The sequence below is a fragment of the Podarcis bocagei genome (genome assembly GCF_964188305.1).
Source record: "Podarcis bocagei genome assembly, chromosome: 9".
Taxonomy (NCBI): domain Eukaryota; kingdom Metazoa; phylum Chordata; class Lepidosauria; order Squamata; family Lacertidae; genus Podarcis; species Podarcis bocagei.
Genome location: NC_138134.1, coordinates 80,503,697 through 80,511,340, shown reverse-complemented (window position 1 = coordinate 80,511,340; position 7,644 = coordinate 80,503,697).

Below are 7,644 nucleotides of genomic sequence, written 5' to 3'. Positions count from 1 at the left end.
GTAACACTGTGAGGGAAATAAAAAAATTCCTTCCAGTAGCACCTTAAAGACCAACTAAGTTGGTTCTTGGTAAGAGCTTTCGTGTGCATGCACACTTCTTCAGATACTGACCAACTTCTCATACCAAGAACCAACTTAGTTGGTCTTTAAGGTGCTACTGGAAGGAATTTTTTTATTTTGACTATGGCAGACCAACACAGCTACCTATCTGTAACTGTGAGGGAAGAAATTAAGGGATATAGGAATTTCTGGGTGTGGGGAGGGGGACACCTTTGTCTCTTGCAGCACAAGGAACAAGAGTCTTGTGGCACCTTCAGGACCAAGATATTATGATGCCACAAGCTTTCGTGCACCGCAGATCTGGCACCGGAAGGAGATTTGCGCCAACTGCTCTCTGGTCTGAAGCTCTCCAGAGTCCCGAGGAGCCACTCAGGCTGCACAAAGGTTGGGCTGATAACTGGTAAGCCGATTAACACATGGGATAAGTGTGATAAAAACCCACAAGTGATAGGATTGAACTTCTTGATGGAATTGCTATTTGGCAGTTTCACATGGCCATCTCCATTTAAATAGCCTTTGTTTCCAGAAAGGCCGCAGGTGTCAGAATATCCTCTTTTGATGGCCATGGGCATTTCGGACATACGATTTGTGTCATTTCTTATTTTGCCAAAAGAGTGCGCTCTCTTTAGAATGCAGGCGATCATTCTTGGCAGATGAGCAGGTGATTGAACCCCTGATGTGGAGGATGCCATGAGAAGGTCTTGCCAAAGGAGGCGATGGGTCAGAGCTTGCATCTGCAGGAGTGACTTTTGGTTCGGGGAGATGTTGTCGTTGTTGTTTAGTCCTTTAGTCATGTCCGCCTCTTTGTGACCCCCTGGACCAGAGCACGCCAGGCACTCCTATCTTCCACTGCCTCCCGCAGTTTGGTCAAACTCATGCTGGTAGCTTCGAGAACACTGTCCCACCATCTCGTCCTCTGTCGTCCCCTTCTCCTTGTGCCCTCCATCTTTCCCAACATCAGGGGCTTTTCCAGGGAGTCTTCTCTTCTCATGAGGTGGTCTTGGAGCCTCAGCTTCAGGATCTGTCCTTCCAGTGAGCACTCAGGGCTGTTTTCCTTCAGAATGGAGAGGTTGGATCTTCTTGCAGTCCATGGGACTCTCAAGAGTCTCCTCCAGCACCAGAATTCAAAAGCATCAATTCTTCGGCGATCAGCCTTCTTTATGGTCCAGCTCTCACTTCCATACATCACTACTGGGAAAACCATAGCTTGAATTATATGGACCTTTGTTGGCAAGGTGATGTCTCTGCTTTTTAAGATGCTGTCTAGGTTTGTCATCGCTTTTCTCCCAAGAAGCAGGCTTCTTTTAATTTCGTGGCTGCTGTCACCATCTGCAGTGATCATGGAGCCCAAGAAAGTAAAATCTCTCACTACCTCCATTTCTTCCCCTTCTATTTGCCAGGAGGTGATGGGCCCAGTGGCCATGATCTTCGTTTTTTTGATGTTGAGCTTCAGACCATATTTTGTGCTCTCCTCTTTCACCCTCATGAAAAGGTTCTTTAATTCCTCCTCACTTTCTGCCATCAAGGTTGTGTCATCTGCATATCTGAGGTTGATATTTCTTCCGGCAATCTTAATTCCGGCTTGGGATTCATCCAGCCCAGCCTTTCACATGATGAATTCTGCATATAAGCAGGGAGACAATATACAGCCTTGCCGTACTCCTTTGAACCAGTCAGTTGTTCCATATCCAGTTTTAACTGTAGCTTCTTGTCCTACATAGAGCTTTCTCAGGAGACAGTTTGGGGAGATGTTGTTGTCGTTTAGTCGTGTCCGACTCTTCGTGACCCCATGGACCAGAACACGCCAGGCACCCCTGTCCTCCACTACCTCCCGCAGTTTGGTCAAACCCATGCTGGTAACCTCGAAAACACTATCCAACCATCTTGTCCTCTGTCGCCCCCTTCTCCTTGTGCCCTCCATCTTTCCCAGCATCAGTGTCTTCTCCAGGGAGTCTTCTCTTCTCATGAGGTGGCCAAAGTACTGGAGCCTCAGCTTCACGATCTGTCCTTCCAGTGAGCACTCAGGGCTGATTTCCTTAAGAATGGATGCGTTTGATCTTCTTGCAGTCCATGGGACTCTCAAGAGTCTTCTCCAGCACCATAATTCAAAAGCATCAATTCTTCGGCGATCAGCCTTCTTTATGGTCCAGCTCTCACTTCCATACATCACTACTGGGAAAACCATGGCTTTAACTATACGGACCTTTGTTGGCAAGGTGACATCTCTACTTCTCAAGATGCTGTCTAGGCCTGTCATTGCCCTTCTCCCAAGAAGCAGGCATCTTTTAATTTCGTGGCTGCTGTCACCATCTGCAGTGATCATGGAGCCCAAGAAAGTAAAATCTCTCACTACCTCCATTTCTTCCCCTTCTATTTGCCAGGAGGTGATGGGACCAGTGGCCATGATCTTCGTTTTTTTGATGTTGAGCTTCAGACCATATTTTGTGCTCTCCTCTTTCACCCTCATTAAAAGGTTCTTTAATTCCTCCTCACTTTCTGCCATCAAGGTTGTGTCATCTGCATATCTGAGGTTGTTGATATTTCTTCCAGCAATCTTAATTCCAGCTTGGGATGCATCCAGCCCAGCCTTTCGCATTATGTATTCTGCATATAAATTAAATAAGCAGGGAGACAAAATACAGCCTTGTCGTACTCCTTTCCCAATTTTGAACCAATCAGTTGTTCCATATCCAGTTCTAACTGTAGCTTCTTGTCCCACATAGAGATTTCTCAGGAGACAGATGAGGTGATCAGGCACTCCCATTTCTTTAAGAACTTGCCATAGTTTGCTGTGGTCGACACAGTCAAAGGCTTTTGCATAGTCAATGAAGCAGAAGTAGATGTCTTTCTGGAACTCTCTAGCTTTCTCCACAATCCAGCGCATGTTTGCAATTTGGTCTCTGGTTCCTCTGCCTCTTCTAAATCCAGCTTGCACTTCTGGGAGTTCTCGGTCCACATACTGCTTGAGCCTTCCTTGTAGAATTTTAAGCATAACCTTGCTAGCGTGTGAAATGAGTGCAATTGTGCGGTAGTTGGTAGTTTGGGGAGATATAGACCCCTAAAGTCCTGGCTTTACTTCCAGGGGCTTTGGGTGACATTACTGAGGTCCGATTCAAAGATGCGGTTTTCTAATGTGGTACAATCACTTCTCATTGCCACTATTGCAATATTATTAATTTATTAATTTTATTTATTAGATTTCTATACCGTCCTTCGTCATAAGATAAAAATACAAGGTGAAAGCACAACTAAATGCAGTCATCCCTCGGGTTACAGACACTCCAGGTTGTGCATTTTTGGGTTACAGACACGCCAAAACCCAGAAGTACCGGAAAAGCATGCGCAAAACCACCAAATCGCGCATTGCGCATGTGCAGAAGTGCTGAATCGCAACCTTGGTGTGCACAGATGCGGTGCTGTGGGTTGTGAATGCTGTGGGTTGTGAACGTGCCTCCCTCACGGATCATGTTCGCAACCCGAGCGTCCACTGTAGTTAAAGAGGATCTTGAGAGGAGATAAGATTGTCATTTTCAAATATCTGAAGTGCAGTCACATGGAAGATGGGGCAAGCTTGCTTTCTCCTGCTCCGGAGGGCAAGATTCGAACCCGTGGCTTCAAGTGTCAAGAAAGGAGATTCCGACTAAACATTAGGAAGGATTTTCTGAAGGTAAGGGGTGTTTGGCAATGAAAGGGTCTCCCACAAGTGCAGGTTTTTGAGCAGAGGTTGGATGATCACCATCTGCCATGGATGCCTTAGTTGAGATTCCTGCATAGCAGGGGGCTGGACTAGGTGACCCTGGGTGTCCCTTCCAACTCTTATGATTCTACTATCCCCTCTCGTCCTTATTTGGTTCCTTTACCATCTCAGGGTGGGTGGGTATCCAATACATTTGCACAAGACAGCGGAACGAGGGCAGCCTCACATGCCAGCCTAGTCCCTTGCTAGTCCCTCTGCTAGCTGCAAGATTCAGGTAGGTAGCCGTGTTGGTCTGACGCAGTCAAAATATATAAAAAATTTAAAAAATTGTCCAGTAGCACCTTAGAGACCAACTAAGCTTGTTCTGGGTATGAGCTTTCGTGTGCATCTGAAGAAGTGTGCATGCACACGAAAGCTTATACAGTGGTACCTCTGGCTGCGAACAGGATCCCTTCCAGAGCCCCGTTCGCAACATGAGCAGAACACAAACCGCGTCTGCGCATGTGCATGACGTCATTTTGAGCGTCTGCGCATGCTCAAGCTGCGAAACCTGGAAGTAACCCTTTCCATTACTTCTGGGTTGCCGCGGCACACAACCTGAAAAGATTTAACCTGAAGCAAACGTAACAAGAGGTATGACTGTACTAAGGACAAACTTAGACTGCCTACTGCAGATGTTTAAGAACTCTCTCACACACACACCCTGCAGAAGGCATCCTGCCAGCCCTGGTGTGTCCTCAGAGCCCATCTTTAGGGGCAGCTCACCCAAGGAGGGCATCTTCCTCCACCCCACAATCTCAGGTCATTAGCAGCCCTTAAGCAGCAGAGCTCTGAGGAGCTAATGGAGCTGAGCCTGAGGAGGTGTTAATGGGGAAGAAGAGGCGGGCAGAGACCTCCAAGGGACCTCAGAAGAACCTGCTGGATCAGGCCCATCTAGTCCCACATCCTGCCCCAAGGGGAGCCTGCCAACAGGATTCTAGCACCAGAGCTCTCCCCCACGACTGGCGGTTTCCACAAAGTACTCAGCAAATTAAATTATTTTGGGACATGATAAATGAAGAATTCATTGAAAGATTCCATCAACCGTGTCGCCTGGGAAGACAGGCGAACTAATATCAGTGGACTGGAAGAAGCAAAGATCACCAGTGTTGAAGCAATGATTCTTCAACATCAACTTGGTTGGACTGGTCGTGTGGTTCAGATGCCTGATGATCGTCTTCCAAAGCAACTACTCTATTCCGAACTTAAAAATGGAAAGTGTAATGCTGGTGGTCAACAAAAGAGGTTCAAAGACTCTTTCAAGGCAAATCTTAAAAAATGTAATATAAACACTGACAACTGGGAAACACTGGCCTGTGAGTGCTCCTGTTGGAGAACAGCCTTTACCAAAGGTGTCTTGGGTTTTGAAGACACTCGAACTCAGGACGAAAGGGAGAAACGTACTAAGAGGAAGGCATGCTTGGCAAAGCCACACCGTGATCAACTCCCTCCCGGAAACCAATGTCCCCACTGTGGAAGGACGTGTGGATCCAGAATTGGCCGCCACAGTGACTTATGGACTCATTGTTAAAACTATGTTTATGGACGGCAGTCTTACTCAGATACGAGGGATCGCCAAAGGAGAAGATATGAAGAATGGAAGAAAATGTTAAAATATACATTTCCTAAAAAAACAGAATTGTTTTTATTAGGTATTTTGACAACAAACATCCCAAAGGTCAATAAAAGAGTTTTTCTTTCTGCTACTACAGCTCCCAGGATTCTGATAGCAAAGTACTGGAAAAGGAATGTTCTACTGACAAAAGAAGAAAGGAACTGGAATTGAGGATATTAACAGAATCAATCAGAAACCACTCAGGAGATAAGATCAGAAAAGAATGGGATGCTTTTAAAACTTATAGGATGAAATAAGGTTCCAATGATTATACTGGGTTGAGCATAGATTAAATTCCACAGAGATAACAGAATGGTTTTTCGCAGAGTCTTTAAGATATGAGAAATTAGGATCCGCATAGAGGTAGAAGGAAATCATTAAATAAATCAGGGAATAAAACCAGAGATTAGGTACAGATAAGAAAGTGAGAGGTGCGAGGGGGGGGGAGATAAGGTCAAGAGAAAAGGATCTCTTACTGGAAATATGTGTTTAGAATATCATCTATGATGGTTTGTATTTCTTAAATAGCTGTATGTTTTTTGACAAGTTTTTCCCCCTTTGTATCTTTTTCTTTTTTTCGTTTCTTCTTATTTTTTTCTTTTAGTGTGGATTTTTTTTATATAACAGTAATGTGTTTCATTATGTGTAACACTTAATGTGCAAATAATGTTTATTATAACAAAAAACAAAGTGGTCTTCAAAAGCCTTTCTGCCTCCGACTGCAGAGGCAAAACCTAGCCCTTATGGCGAGTAGCCATGAATCGCCCTTTCCTCCATGAATCTATCCAGTCCTCTTTGGGAGCCCTCCAGGTCCAAGGCCATCGCAGTCTCATGTGGGAGGGAGTTCCACAGTTTCAGTCCTTTATGGTACCCTGAATCTTTCAAGACCAGACCATGTCATTACAGAGGAGGCAGGTTTAGTCGTTGTCTGAGGACTATCCCTGCCTCCGGGTCTGGTCCTGACCGGATGGATACTAGAATCAGCAAGGGATACCCACATGACCTGAAGGTGCTGCTGTGCAATGCCAGGTCAATGATTCATAAGACCACTGCCACCCATGACTTGATCATGGATGGAGGATTTGACCTGGCATGTGTGACAGAGACCTGGTTGGATGTAGCAGATGGGCCTGTTCTTGCCGCTGCTTGTCCACCAGGTTTCTCTTACGCACAGCAACCCAGGCCTTGTGGGCGGGGAGGGGGGGTTGCAGTGATTTTTAGGAAGTCATTAGTTTGCACCAGGCGTCCTATTGGGAAGACCCAGTTCTCTGAGTGCATGTTCTGGAAGTTGGGCAATAGGGGCAGTACAGGATTCCTTTTGGTGTACTGACCTCCCCGCTGCACCAAGGATTCCCTGCCCGAGCTGCTTCAGGTCGTGGCGGATGTTCTCCTGGAGACACCTAGTTTGGTTGTCCTAGGGGATTTTAATATCCATGCCGACACGACCTTACAAGGGGCCGCTCGGGACTTCGTGGAAAGCATGGCCTCCATGGGGCTGTCCCTGAATAAGTTTGGCCCAACCCATAGCCGCGGACATGCCTTGGACCTGGTGTTTACCTCCATGGATGTTGGTGTTCTGACACTAAGTAAAAGCGAAACAAAAGAAGTGCCATGGTCAGATCACTTCCTGGTGCAACTGGACTTCTCTGCGACCCATCCCCTCTGCAGGGAGGTGGGACCAATTCGGATGGTCCGCCCCCGCCACTTAATGGATCCAAATGGTTTCCAGAGAGTGGTAGGGGATGCTTTATCCCATGTTGATGGCCTTTCAGCTGATTCCCTGGTGGCCCGCTGGAATGTGGAGTTAACCAGGGCTATTGACTGTTTGGCTCTGAAGCACCCTCTCCGATTGCATGGAGCCCGGACAGCCCCGTGGTTTTCCACGGATCTGAGGGCAATGAAACAATCGTTGAGACGGCTAGAGCGCCGGTGGCGGAAGACCCATTCTGAAGCTGACCGGACACAGGTTAGAGCTCAATGTCGAGCCTACCAAGTGGCGGTAGCGACGGCGAAGAAGGCTTTCTTCACCACCTCTATTGCATCTGCAGAAAACAGCAGCAGGAGACTTTTTCAGGTGGTCCGCAATTTAGCAGAACCACCTGCTACATCAGGGCCCAGTACGGGCCACATGATCTCCTGCAATGATTTTGCAAATTTTTTTGCAGATAAAGTCGCTCAGATTCGGGAAGAGGTAGACTCCACCGTGGGAGCAGGGCCGGGGCGGGAGAGTGCT